Consider the following 14,344-nt stretch of genomic DNA (forward strand, 5'->3'; position numbering starts at 1 on the left):
CTGAGACATTGTTTTGCAGTGGCTTCAGTCCAGCTGGGAGGCAAGTCCCAGAATGCAGTGGTGGTGGACAACTGCTCAACCCCTTGGCCATTGGGCCATGGCAGCCTTCCCCAACCTGGGGTCCTCTAGATGTTTTGGACTACAACTCCCAGCATTCATGACTATTGTCCAGATTAGGGAAGGCTGGCCTGTGGGGTCCCTCAGGGTTCTGTCTTGCCCTCTGTCTAGGCTATTCAATGTCTGCATCAGGGGTGGAGAATGTGTGGCTCTCCAGATGTTGCTGGACTGAAACACCCATCACACCTAGCTAACATAGTTGATGATGGTGGATGATGGGAGTTGCAGTCAAACAACCTCTGGTGGACTACACATTCCTCATCCCTGGTCTACATAAAACTGTTGGGAGAGTTCATCTGGGGATTGGGGTTGGATGACATCAATATGCTGCTCACACCCAACTCTATCTCTCCTTTCCACCTGAGTCCAGAGAGGCTCTGGCAGTCCTGAATTGATGCCTGAATGGAGCGATGGAGTGGATGGGTGTAATGAGCAGAGACTTAATCAAGAAAGAGGTGTTGTGGGTCAGCAGAAGAGCCAATCTGGGAGTAGGTGTACACTACAGCCTGTTCCAAATGGGGTTGGTTGGCAATGTTGAAGAAAAATTCAACTATCAGTCCAGTCAGCTTTTGTACATGGAATGGGCGGGGGCACCCTTTTCTTCTTCACCTCAGGCAGCAACATGTCTTGGGCTGGCCCTGCAGCTTTTGAAAGGTCTTGTGTTAAAAAAAAAAAATAACACTATCTGTAAAAAACAAAACCCAACAATAGTGCAGCCTGAACACTGGGGATGCATTTTTAGTCAATGGTGTAGATTCTTAATTGATTCATCTAACCAGTTCAACTACTAAACATTGCAGCCCTTCATTTCAAACAACCAGAAAAATGGTTGCTGCTTTTGTAGATAAGATGGAAGCTGGGCTGCTTAGGCTTAAGGGAAGAACTTACCAAATATTGTCCTTGGGCTGCCAACTTTTCATTTCAGAAATTCTGGCATCTGGGTGGATCCAGGAAAGGAGCCAGGTGCAGGTCTGTGGGTGGAGCCTGCTAGACACCAGTGAGAGAACAAAATATTTTTGTTTGTTCTTTGGTCAGGTCAGATATAGCGTTCGACTTACTCTCCAATCTTTCCCTGCAAAACCTGAAAACCATTTGATTTCCTTGGACTTTGGGCAACTAATTACATGCTGATGGTCTTGGGAAACTGTCTTGGGGAAGGGCTGTAGCTCACTGGTAGTGTGCACACACCACACACAGAAGGTCCCAGATCCAGTCCCCAGTATCTCCAGGTAGATCTGGAACCCTGGAAAGCTGCTGCCACTTGTTGACAATACTGGGCTAGATGGAGCAACCGTCTGACTTAGTATAAAGCAGTTTCCTATATGGGTGTATTATTATTATTTAGATTGGTATTCATGAGAACAAGCTATTCTGGATGGTGATGTTCTAAGCCAGCCTTCCCCAACTTGGTGCTCTCCAGATGTTTTAGACTTCAACTTCCATGGTCAGGAATGCTGAGTTGTAGTCCCAAACGTCTGGAGGGCACAAGGTTGTGGAAGGCTGTTCTAAGTAGACACTGAAGAGGTCCCAAAGCATCTCCCCATACTGGGTAATGGGGCAACAAAATGACAGATGAGTTTCAATGTAAACGTGAAGTAATTAACATGGGGCAAAAGGTCCTGTTGGGACACAAACTAGTATTTCGAATCATCCCAAGAAGAGTGTTGGGATCATAATAGCAAGTGCTTTGAAAATGTCAGCTCTGTATGCTGTGGCAGTGAAAAGGGCAAGCTGAATACTAGGTATTATTTGGAAAGGGACTGGAAATTTTACATGCATCATAACTAGGGTTGTATGGATTTTGTACAATCCATTCTGCTTGCTTTTCATGGATTGTCAGGTGCCTTTCATTCTGTTGTCCACTCATGGACAGAATTGGATTTTTTCCAATTTCCAAAATTTGTGCAAATTTGCATTTACACATTTGCACAGACTTGCACTTGTGAAAATGTGCAGATCTCCCTGCCCCAAATGCACAAATCCCCCCCCCCCAAATATGCATTTTCATTTTGCAGCACTAGTTAGGCCTCACTTGGAGTACTGTGTCCAGTTCTGGGTGCCACACTTTAAGAAGGATGCAGACAAACTGGAGAGGGTTCAGAGGAGGGCAACAAAGATGATCAGGGGACTGGAAACAAAGCCCTATGAGGAGAGACTGAAAGAACTGGGCATGTTTAGCCTTGAGAAGAGAAGACTGAGGGGAGATATGATAGCGCTCTTCAAGTCCTTGAAAGGCTGTCACAGAGAGGAAGGCCAGGATCTCTTCCCGATCATCCCAGAGTGCAGGACACGGAATCATGGGCTCAAGTTACAGGAAGCCAGATTCCAGCTGAACATCAGGAAAAACTTCCTGATGGTTAGAGCAATACCACAATGGAACCAATGACGTAGGGAGGTGGTGGGCTCTCCCACACTGGAGGCATTCAAGATGAAGCTGGACAGCCACTTGTCAGGGATGCTTTGACTTGGATTCCTGCATTGAGCGGGGGGTTGGACGCGATGGTCTTATAGGCCCCTTCCAACTCTACTATTCTATGATTCTATTGGCAACGTTGAGCAGTATGTGACACCATCTTCTGCATTTGATTGCAGAAGATGAACGCCTCCTGATGTGGTGGGGAAATGGTTGTCCACATATCGACTTTGTATGGCTTTTCTTTTTATCATTCTTTTCTGTTTTCATTGATTGCTTATAATAACCTGCCTTTTCTTCCTGAGGAAAGCCCAAAGTTTCCAATAAAAAAAGAAAAAAACCAATTAACACAAAATACCAGAAGAGAATTGATATAACAAAACATTGTACGTCAAAATACAAAATAAATTCACATCAGAACAGTACCAACAATACCATAAATTTGTTAAATTCCAAAGAATTGGTTCCCGAACCATTTCCTCCAACAAAATTAAGAGTCCTGTAAATGTAACACATTACAATACAGGTATCGACCATTCAAAGTTACTAAAATGCAATCAGTGGTACTTCATACACAAGAAAATGATTTATGCCCCAGAGGGAGCAATCCTGTCAGTCCTAGGCAGTGTCTGAGGGCCATAGGATTGTTCTGAGCCCCCCTCTGAGGTCGGAGACAGTGCTCCCACCTAGGAAAGGGGAGTTGGAGATCCGACCCCCTCCCCTCACAGTGGGCTCTCTGAGGTTAGAAACGCGACCTCAGAGAGGGAGGAGTAGGTGGAATTTCAGTGGGTGGGAAAGGGAGGAAATTGGAGAGACTGGGATACAAGCTATCCTGAGGCCTCCCAGCCACCTTCCCTCTCCCTCCAAAGTGTCCCTGTTAAGCGGGCAAAAAAGCCCATCTAGTGAAAAATGCAGGGCAGGAGGAGAGGGAGGCAAAGATCACGTCCACCATTCCTCTCACCCTGCATTGGATGAGCATACGTCTCCAAATTCAGGGGCTTACAATAATTGAGGGCGCAGTCGATAGGATTGCACTGTCATTGTCTTAAAATTAAGAAGAAATAAACTCCTAGAGAAATCATAAACCTGCCTTGATTACCCCAATTCTGCCTGCACAAATCCCAGTTTTTCGCTCATCTGGAAAACTGACAATACAATAACATCCCACTCTGACCTCACCCACGCTCCTTTCTATTTCAGTTCTCTTCTCCACCTCCAACATCACTTGTCCATGAGTAGTGCAACCCCAGTGGGGTAGTGGTAACTTTTGAAGTGCAGGCACTCATCATCACAGTCCATCCTCATAGCCACATGCCCAAAGAGAGTCCAAAAATGCAGGCAGCTGTGTTGATCCATATCAACAAACCACTTTTAGCCATTTTCATCTTCACCAGGAGCAGGTCTTTGTTAAAGCTAATGGTTCTTAACTGCACATTTAAGACCAAAGTACTGAGAAACACTTTGCCAGAAAACAGGATAGCTCACACTGGCTATAGCTCAGAGCCAGTGTGGTAGAAAGCCAGTATGGTGTAGTGGTTAGAGTGTTGGACTGGGACTCGGGAGAGTCCCGGTCCAACACCTAATTACTTTGAATGAGTAAGATGAACTGCATCCTAGAGTAATAAAGGAACTGGCAGAAGAACTCTCAGAATCGCTGGCACTTATCTTTGAGCAATCATGGAGGACGGGGGAAGTGCCAGATGACTGGAGGAGGGCTAATGTTGTCCCTATCTTCAGAAAGGGTAAAAAGGAGGAACCTGGGAACTAGAGACCAGTCAGTCTGACATCAATCCCTGGGGAAATTCTGGAGCAGATGATAAAGCAATCCGTCTGTAAGCACCTTGAAAACAATGCAGTGATGACTTGAAGCCAGCATGGATTTGTCAAGAACAAATCTTGCCAGACGAATCTGATCTCATTTTTTGATCAGGTAACCTGCCTTGTGGACTGTGGGAATGCTATGGACATAATATACCTCGACTTCAGCAAAGCTTTCGATAAAGTGCCCCATGATCTCCTGATTAGCAAACTAGCTAAAAGTGGGCTAGATTAAACAACTCTTAGGTGGATCCACAGTTGGCTACAGAATCGGACTCAAAGAGTGCTTATCAATGGGACCTTCTCAAACTGGGGAGAGGTAACAAGCAGGGTACCGCAGGGCTCAGTCCTGGGCCCAGTGCTCTTCAACATTTTTATTAATGACTTGGAGGAGGAGGTGCAGGGAATGCTGATCACATTTGCAGATGACACAAAATTGGGCGGGATAGCTAATACCTTGGAAGACAGAAACAAAATTCAAAGTGAACTGGATAGACTGGAGCGCTGGGCAGAAAACAACAGAATGAAATTTAATTGGGGTTGGACTCGATGGTCTTATAGGCCCTTTCCATCCTTACTGTTCTATGATTCGATGAGATCCTGGTTCTCATCCCCACTTGGCCATGAAGGTCACTGGGTGATTTGGGGCCAGTCACTGACTCTCAGCCCAACCTACCTCACAGGGTTGTTGTTGTGAGGATAACATGAAGAGGAGGAGGACCACGTAAGCTGCTTTGCAGGTGGAAAAAAAGGTGGGATATAAATGTAATACATACACACATACATACACACACACACAAATAAATAATGTTGCTGGGAAAATTCATCCCCCCCTGCCCTCGCTACTGTGAGAACTGCAGCTAATCTCAGAGGGAACAGGGAAGTCTAAGCAGGGTGGCAGATGGCATCAGCATCCCTGCTAAGCACAAAGTGGCAGCACTGCATCCCTGTGAGCCCTGGCTCCACTACGCCACTGTGTAATCCCCATGAAGGGGTTGGTTTGGTTTAGCACTGTGGTGCTGTGGAGTCCCTCAGCTGGAGTGCTCAAAGGAAGAGACCGAAGCTTGTTCTGTTGAGGAACTGAATAATATTTCTGAGCTCTTATCACCTTGTATAAGAGCTCCGTCTTTCCAGTTGCAGTCCATAAGTTTGCCATTTGCTGTGGTTGCCCTGTCACTTTGCACTAAAGGTGTTTGAAGAGGAGCAGCTCTGAAGTGTCCAGCATCTTGGTGGATTAGACTCCCAACCCCTGCATTAGAGGAATATTTGGACTGGACATCTACAAAGTTTGCAAGCAAGAATTATCTAATTTTCTCAGAATGACAATTAATTGCATTGTTCTTGTTTGGACAGATTCCTTGTACATTTTGCTCTATGGGCAATTGCCATATTGTTCTTTATCAGTGTGGTTCCAGCTAAAGAAATGCTCTTCTCTTGAAATCCTTGCAGGGGTGTTTTGTTTTTTTTTAAATTCCAACTAAGCCCTGTGGGACTCACACAAGCAGAGGTTATGTATACACTGCGACAGGTATCCTGGTGAATATTGCCACTCAAGTTTGCAATATTATTCTGCTATCTTTTTAGATCAAATGTTTTGGGTTGGTTTGATCTGAGAGGGACACTGTGGTTGGGATGGCAAACTCCTTATTCCTTTAGAATTAATGAGAAGTTCAGCGTGATCTGTTCATTAAATCCGCCTCTGTAGAATATCTAACTGCAAACGCCTTCCCTTGGTACTAGGAGAACCCTGATAAAGACTTGGTTGAGGTGCATCTCATGCTTCTCTAGTCTGTGCACAACAGGAAGGTATCAACAGACATAAACCAGCCCCAATTAGCCTGAGTGTCCACATCATGTATTGTTCACTGGCTTGTGACACATTGACCTGGTTTGCATGATCCCCACAGCCCATGCCATGGTAGGTTGTGGTGCAAGCAGGCAGCCATTCTGAATATTCAGTCCCCAGTGAGGGGTTGCCATGGTTTGTCGAGTCATCTGAACCCAGGCGGGAGGGGTTGTTTGAGGGTGAAATAACCCTCAAATAACCCTACAACAGACTAAGGGTTATTTGATGGCTGTTTAATCCTCAAACAACTCATGCCATCCAGGTTCCAATAACATGACTAACCATGGCAACCACCCACCAGGGGGATGAATATTCAGAATGGACACTCTCATGTACCACAATCCATCATGGCTTAAAGAAGCCATGGTGGGCTGCAGTGATCATGCAAGCCAGGTCTCTGGGTTGTTTATGGTTAACAAATCATGATTTGTTAGCATGACTGGGTTTGCACATCACGACAGCCCAGAATTCAACAACCCATGGGTTAAATAAACCATGGGTTACTGTTATGTGCAAACCAGGTCTCAATGAAAAAAACACTTCATAAGGGGAAACAGCTGTCTCTTTCTTCTCACCCGTTCAAACATAGGCTATGGTTTCCTCCCCCATGTTCTGGTCCGTGTATCCTACTAACAGGCATAGCGGATATTTCCAGTATCACTCAGTCTCAGCAATGTTCATTGGTATCTCTGGTCAAGATGTTCTACAGTGTCCTTAATGGCCTACAACCAGACCTAATAGGCTTGTATTTGGAAATTCATTCCATCAGAATTAATTATGGGTTTAGCTGTGTGTGTGTGTGTGTGTGTGTGTGTGAGAGAGAGAGAGAGAGAGAGATTTCACTTCAGTATTAGTTATAAGGATGTGCAATGAATTCGGGCAAACTCTGACTAGAAGCAGGCAGCTCTGGTTCTGTTGGGTCCTGAACTGAAATGGGGTTCCTTACAAAGCCAACAGAACTGAACCTTGGCCAAGAACAAGGCTTTGTCATTGACTTTTTTTCCCATTTCGATTCTCTAAATGCTGCAGTGGGGACAGGGTGTCCTTGGGCCAGTCACCACCGTTCAGCTTAACCTACCTCACAGCGTTGTTATGAGGATAAAATATGGGGAAAGGACTATGTACATGTAGAGATGTGAGGCCTTGTAGGGGAAAAAATTGAATGTAATGGAAAAAATGGGGGGGGGCTTTTTCCTGGGGGGAAAAAGGGAAAAACCAGGGGAGTCGATTTTTCTGCCTCTCCTTCATATTTCTATGTGTGCCACTTTGTGCTCCTTTGAAGAAAGTGAGATACAAATGTAATAAAAAAAATACAAATTCATGTGAATCCATCATAAGTGTCTTACTGAAAATTGGTGGTAGCAATGCAGTTACAAAAATGGAAATTGAGTGGAAACTGGTATGCCATGAATCGGCATAGGAAGGAATGCATTTCCCATGGCTGAAATAGCCAATTTAACTGGATCAATACTTTGCAAGACAGAACCTGGGATTGTCAGGAACTGCTGCAGAAATCGGTTCCTTTTGTCAAATATTGGAACAGTTATTGTAAGAGTCCCCAATGAGAAGGACAGTCTCTCTCTCTCTCTCTCTCTGGTAATGTAGGTTGATAATATTTTTACATTAAACATAGAAATGGAACCATCAGGCCTTAAAATACAAGGGGTTAGTGGTAGGTGTTTCACATTCCTATGCAGAGCCCACATATGTGCAAGATCCAATCACAGCGACCCATTTCCTACAGCAAGTGCCAGTGTTAAATTAACGTAGCAAGAAAGAGATGCTTTATAAAGTGTAGGCTATGCACTCATGAACCCAATCTAGGATGTGTGGGTTGAGCATGAGTGGATAATTCACTACTGAGAAGAAAGAAACTCCGACATGGCCACCCAGCTTCTCCTCTTTGCTGCCTTGGCCCTGCTCTGCTTGGGACTAGTGGGTAAGTTATAGTTATTATGATGACTATCATTTTATGGACTTTTTGCAAGGGCCCCCTTTTCTGATTGTTCAGCTTTTGTACACCCAAAAATAGAACATAGAATGAAGTGGTGCATGTTTAGCTACACAAAAAAGACCCCCTTCCTAGAATGGCACAGTTACCATATCTTGATCCTGCTTTGATATATGGGGCACACCTTTACTGAGGCGTCTGCTTCTGGATTCTTTGTGGGATTAAAATCGGCTCCTTTACACATGCTTTTTTTCCGGGGGGTTTCTTTCTCTCCCTTTCTATATGTTTTATTATACAACCACTAGATGGTGCTGTGGTATAGCAGAATTGTGCAATTTCATGGAGGCTTTCATGGTGCCATTCAGGATATACCAAACTTTCTTTGTTAGAAAAAAAAAAACTTGTGATAATGGTTGCAAAGCACAGGACAGGCCCTGGAGGACGATGATGTTGTGCAAAGGGCCTGCAAACTACCATGAGTGAGCCATTATGAGCGCACAATAAAAGCCTCATGTGGAAAGGCTCATGGCTGGCTTTCCCCATTTCATCCACACAACAACCTTACCAGGCAAACCTGGGGCTGAGAAAGACAGCAACTGGCCCAAGGTCACCTAGCAAGCTTTGTGGCTGTGTAGAAATTCAAATTCAGTTCTCTGTAGTCTGAGGGTGGGCAGATTTCAAGCTTGTAATATCTACTTTGTTTTTTTACTAGAACCCCAACATCAACCAAGCTGGAGCCTGATGCAAAAGAAATACACTTAGGGCACAACCTTACGGATCATGCTCTCGTTAGAAGGAAGCCTCCTAACTCTGAGGCTTCCAAGTGTCTAATGCCCAGCCGGGCTGCTGACAGCAGGGCAGGACGGGCAACAGAGGCAGGAGGGGTGACAGAGGCAGGAAGGGTGACAGAGGCAATCCTCTCCAGGCAGGTTCCAAGGCATGCTGCCAGAGGTGGGGCTGGAGCTGGAGAGGCCATAGGATTTTGTCTGTAGTGCCCCAGATATGGCTGAGAGCGTAATTGTGTTTGATAGCTGTGAAGGCCTTGCCAGCGGTGCAGTGGAGCCAGGGCTCACAGGGTCAAAGCGCTGGGACATTTTGATTGGCAGAGTCAGTGACAGCATCTGCTGCACCCCTCAACCTTCCCAGTTCTCTCAGAGCTTTGCTGCGAGACTCACAGTAGTTGGGAGGGAAATGGATGCACTTCGGAATTACCCTTACGTAATTGGCCCTTACCGCTAGATAATGCACAGAGCCCCACAGCGCATCACTCCAAGGGAGCTCCTTTTGAACAGTAAAATACATTTCCAGGCCCTAGACTTGTCCACGAGCAAGGATCTCGAAGGGAGATGTTCATTCAGCGAAGTCTGGGAAGAGACTAAGGGCGTATTTACAGGTGGTTGGCTACCTCTGTTCCTGTCTCAGCAGCTGCAGCTGACCGTAGTAGCTCATCGTCTGCAGCCGGGCCTTTCCCCTCCTCCTGAGTAGACCGTGGGCAGAAGGGTCTTCCGGCGGCCAGGCAGGCACCTTGACGACGACTCCGTCTCTCTCAGCTAGTCTGCTGACTCCGCTCTGGAGAGCCGTAGGCCAAGGCAGGAGAGTCGGGAACCAGGGCCGGGCTCAGGATGGAGCTGAAGGGGTTGCTCAGAGCCCTCAGGTGAGGCATCCCTGTGACAGGTTTCCTCAGGCTGCCCCACATTGCCTGCTTTCTGTGTGGGTTTGTCTGTGGAACCGTAATCCTCTGAAGAGGTCTCCCTTAGGCTTGGATTGGTCAAGAGCCTGTCAATACTATCAGAGAAGAATAGGGTAGCCACCAAAATGGAGGAGGCGGCCCTCTTTGGCTTAAGGGAGATCTCATACCTTCTCCCAGCTCAGATCTCTACACTGTGCCCCACTCCGCCAAAAGTAAGAAAGAAAATATCTCTTAATTGCTGGGAATTTTAGTAAGTTCCTCTCATTCTTTTGACTGAGGCCACCTTTCCCAGGAGGCCCTCCCATCGGTGGTGGTGGCGGCTCCTCTGTGGCCGCTAGCTAGGGACTGGCGCTGGGGCCCCTCCTGGGGTGCTGAGGCTTCAGCAGTGTCCTGTCAGTGCTGCCCCCTGAAGCCAACCCCAGCCTTCATAGCTAAATGTAGTGTGTCAAGAACGGTAAGTGATAAATGCAACTGGAATTCTGCACGGGGGCCATGTAACGTTCGGCTCCTCTGGGGGGCAACACCAAGACTGGAGCCCTGCTGAGTGGTGCCTTCCGCTCGGCCCTCTGCTGTTGACAGGCTGTGCTTAGCTGGTGGCCCTCACCCTGTTTCCTGTTCCAGGGAGCCTCTACTGCAAAGAATGCCTCACGCACATTGAAGGTGTTGGGTGCATCGTTAGGGCTAGCGAATGCGAGGCCTTCGAAGCGTGTATCGCCGTCCTCTTCAGCAAGGGTAAGTATGACCACCTTGAGCTCCTGCCGGTTCTCCTGTCTCTAGTCCACATCCCTGCCCCCCTGGCAACATCAGGGAAGCTCAAAAGCCCAAACGGGCCAACCTGCAGAATTAGACTCTGCCTAAGCACACAACATGAGCCAGAACGTTCAGACAAGCCTTGCTCTACCACCGCTGTTTTCCAGGGAAGTACAGATTTTGTGAAATCTGTTCCATCTGTGTTTCATGGATTGTCAGGTGCCTTTCATTCAGTCGACCACTCATTGGTGGAATTTGGATTTCCCCCAAATTTTGCAAATTTGAACTTGTGCAAATTCGCAGCTGCAAAAATGTGCAGATCCCCCCCCCCCCCGCCCATGTGCATTTTCGTGCTTTAGCCTACATGGGAAATGTGCATTTTCAGCCGGTGTTTTTTAATTCTATGTGTTTTTCTGTAACTGAATTTGTGTAAAATTTGAAAAAGGACAAAAAGTGGTCTACAAACCTGTGGAATTCGCACAACTTGGGAAAAGCTGATCCACTGCAGAATCTGTGGGTTGAATTTATAGAAATCCAAACTCATTTGACTATGTTGCAAATTTCTCCGATACTCTACTGTTTAGCAGTCATAGAACATCTTTGCAGCCCCATCTAACTGAGGTTTACTCATAAGCATATTCCACTGATTTCCACTCAGTTACGTATGCTTGGGATAGCAGCCTTAATTTGAAAAGTGCTCTGTAAGATTTTGTTGCCTTTGTCCTCTCAAATATGCCTACCCTACCCTGTCAGCAGGGCTGGCCCTGCCATTAGGCAAAGTGAAGAAACTGCCTGAGGCAGCTGATTTAGGGTACCATGAAAGGGCAACAAATAGTTATTTAAGTTATGATAGCTGTATTTTTACTCCCAGGGAAAGCAGCTTATGGGATCTTATGTCTCTGGTGCCATAATAACTCAGCCAGCCTTGGCTACTGTCCACCTTGACCTGGGGAGGAGTGGGGGTGCCACTGGGTTTTCTATCTCAGGTCGCAAAACATCTTGGGCTGGCCCTACTGTAAAACAGGTGAGCATTATCCCCATTTTGTAGATGGGCAAACTCAGGATGACAGATGGAATGTCTTTCTGTTTACACAGAGGCCAACCAGCTGTTGACCAGGAAACCACAAGCAGGACAGGAGCACAACAGCACCGTCCCGCCCATGTTCCCCAGCAACTGGTGTACATAGGGTCACTGCCTCTGGTACTGGATGTAGCCCATAGCCATCAAGGCTAGTAGCCATTGATAGCCTTCTCCTCCAGAAATTTGTCCAACCCCCTTTTAAAGCCATCCAAATTAGTGGCCATCACTCTTGCCTTTTTGCCTTATGCTTAAGTCAGATGTGACACTTATGGTCATTTGCTTTTATCCTATGAAAATCCAGGGCTCCCAGCCCTCAGCGTTGCAGTGTTTCCAACTGGTTCCACTTGGTTGCTGTTGGTTCTGGTATCCCACACTGCTCCAGCCTTGAAGAAATTACTCAATTTCCTGGCCACCCACTCCTGAGAGGATTCCACCCTTGCTCCTCAGTGCATGGCAAACCCCAGAGTTCCACAGCTTCCCAAGGGCCTGACATCCCACTTAGTCCGGCCGCCTCCATTGTTCCTCACTTGCCCTGCTGAAATTACTAAGCTAAGGCACATTATTGTTCTGCCAGCCCATTTTGCCCCCTTTCTGTCCACACTTCCCAGAATCAGCTGCCCAGGTCCCTGCTTTGTCTAAGCAGAGACCCACTGCAACCTCTTTTTAAACGGACCTGTTTTTCTCCACTGAAACCACAAGTTTCAATGAGCCCCGATCTTCAGCTTCAGGAAAGAGTCTATCTGTCAGGGTGGACACTGAGCCCATAGAATCCCAGAGTAGTTCTAATTCTGAGGTGGAGCAGCTGCTCCTGGGAGAGGAGCACGCTCATCCTTCCCAGGGCCAACAGCTGACAGAGATTTCTCCCACCGGCATTCCTGACATAGATAGCGGTCCTGGGAGTGAGAGAGTGCGGGAAGAGGGCTTGCTGGACGCGCGATGCCGACGCAGGGAGCGGCGCCAAATGGAGGGCGCGGAAAGGAGGCGTAGTGCCCGGTTGGCGCACAAGCAACGGTTGCGCCCAGAGGATCCAAGAGAAAAGGGGAGGGACACTCCCTAGCCCATAAGTTCAGGGTCTGCCAGTGATTCTCCTTCAAACGCGGACCAACTGTTCCAGCTTAGGGCATAGGTACTCTGCTGCTCATAGCTAGTCGCTAATAGTAGAGTTGTTAAGTTGTAAAAAAGGAATAAAGCTTTGAAAAGAATCCTTTCATCTGTGTCTGGACTTGGCTACTGGATTAGACTGAAAGAGGCCACCAAGGAGCCCTTGACACTATAAAGACTCAGGGAAAGGTGTCTTTCAAAGCCCCATGGCATTTCCTGGAAGTTTCCCATCTACAAATCGTAGCGTCCTACTCTGTCCTCTCTTTTCTGTTATGTGTTTGTGTTTGTGTGAGTGTGTTTGTGGGTGAATTTGGCCTATCCTATTAATACCAACGCTATTTGGTTGGAGCCCGGCCACTTCTGTGCAGCCTTTCCCTGGTTGACTAGTTCCCTTCATTATCAAAGCTGCTTGCGACCACGGCAAACTCTCATTTTCCTGGCATTTTTCTGGATAATAGATAGAAGAAATAGCACACAAGGTGCTGGAAATTGGAGTAAGTGTGTGATAAAGCTGTAGGATGCCCCTGTCCTGCCCTGCCCTTGGTCACAGTGACTGCATGCCAAGACTAGTCTTGACGTACAGCCTGCTCTCATAGCCAAAGCCCAGCACAACCTCTCATTCCTCTGTGCTTTTGCGAGCTCACCCCCAAACCTTTCCCCTCCTCTCATCCTCTCCCTGAGTAGCATTTGGGCCCCGATTTGCCCAGCCCTGACCTCTGCAACTCCCCTCGGAACCATAGCCCAATCCAGCTCAACCTGGGCAAATCCAGGCCTAGCCCCCCAGTTGAGTCTCCAAGTGGTCTTTAAAGCCAATTTCCTCACCATTCAATGAAACCTATCATTCAATATGATAGAAAAGAAATTGCTTTTGAAAAGAAATTCAAAGGAGGAGAAATTTCGGAGAAATTCTCATGGGTTGGGTTTGGGGTTCTTGTGCTTGCCTTACTGATGAGGTGGCCATGGAGTGCACAGTGCATCATTGTTCAATAATCTCTGTCGCAGCCGGTAGCCTCCTCAGCTTCCTGCACTTCAATGAAAGCCATCATGAGGAACATCATAATTCCTCCCATGGAGCTTTTTCAGTTCAGGGAGTGAAGGTAGCCTGGGAGGTTGTAGAGCAATGGAAAGATGAGTAACAGAGACAGAAACCACACACAGCACTCTTGGCCTCCTTGCAGTGGTTAGGAAAGCTCAAAACCCAAGAGAAATTCGACTTCCAGCTGGGACCAATGTTGCCCTGGTAGCTTCCCACGGGGCTCCTTGGGAGCTTTCTCAAACAGCTTTTTAAAAGGCTGAAAAACCTTTTCATCTCCCCCCTGGAATGGAAGGGGGGGCAAGGCAACAGCTCTGGACAACATCTTGGAGAAAGGTAACTCCCACGCGATAGTGTGGGGGCTGGATTCCAGGATTATCTCCCCAGAGCTTTACCACTGCAAAAAGCTGTACTGAGACTCCTATTTTATAGGAGAAAACAGGGCTGACGTGTTCCATAATAATATATGCTTTAAGAAATATCAACAACCTCTGAGGGATGATTTAAGAAACGTTAACAATATTTGAAAACTTCTGAGGACCTG

This window comes from Heloderma suspectum, chromosome 2 (assembly GCF_057233095.1).
Source record: "Heloderma suspectum isolate Gila_16-S chromosome 2, 16-S_ref, whole genome shotgun sequence".
Classification (NCBI taxonomy): Eukaryota; Metazoa; Chordata; class Lepidosauria; order Squamata; family Helodermatidae; genus Heloderma; species Heloderma suspectum.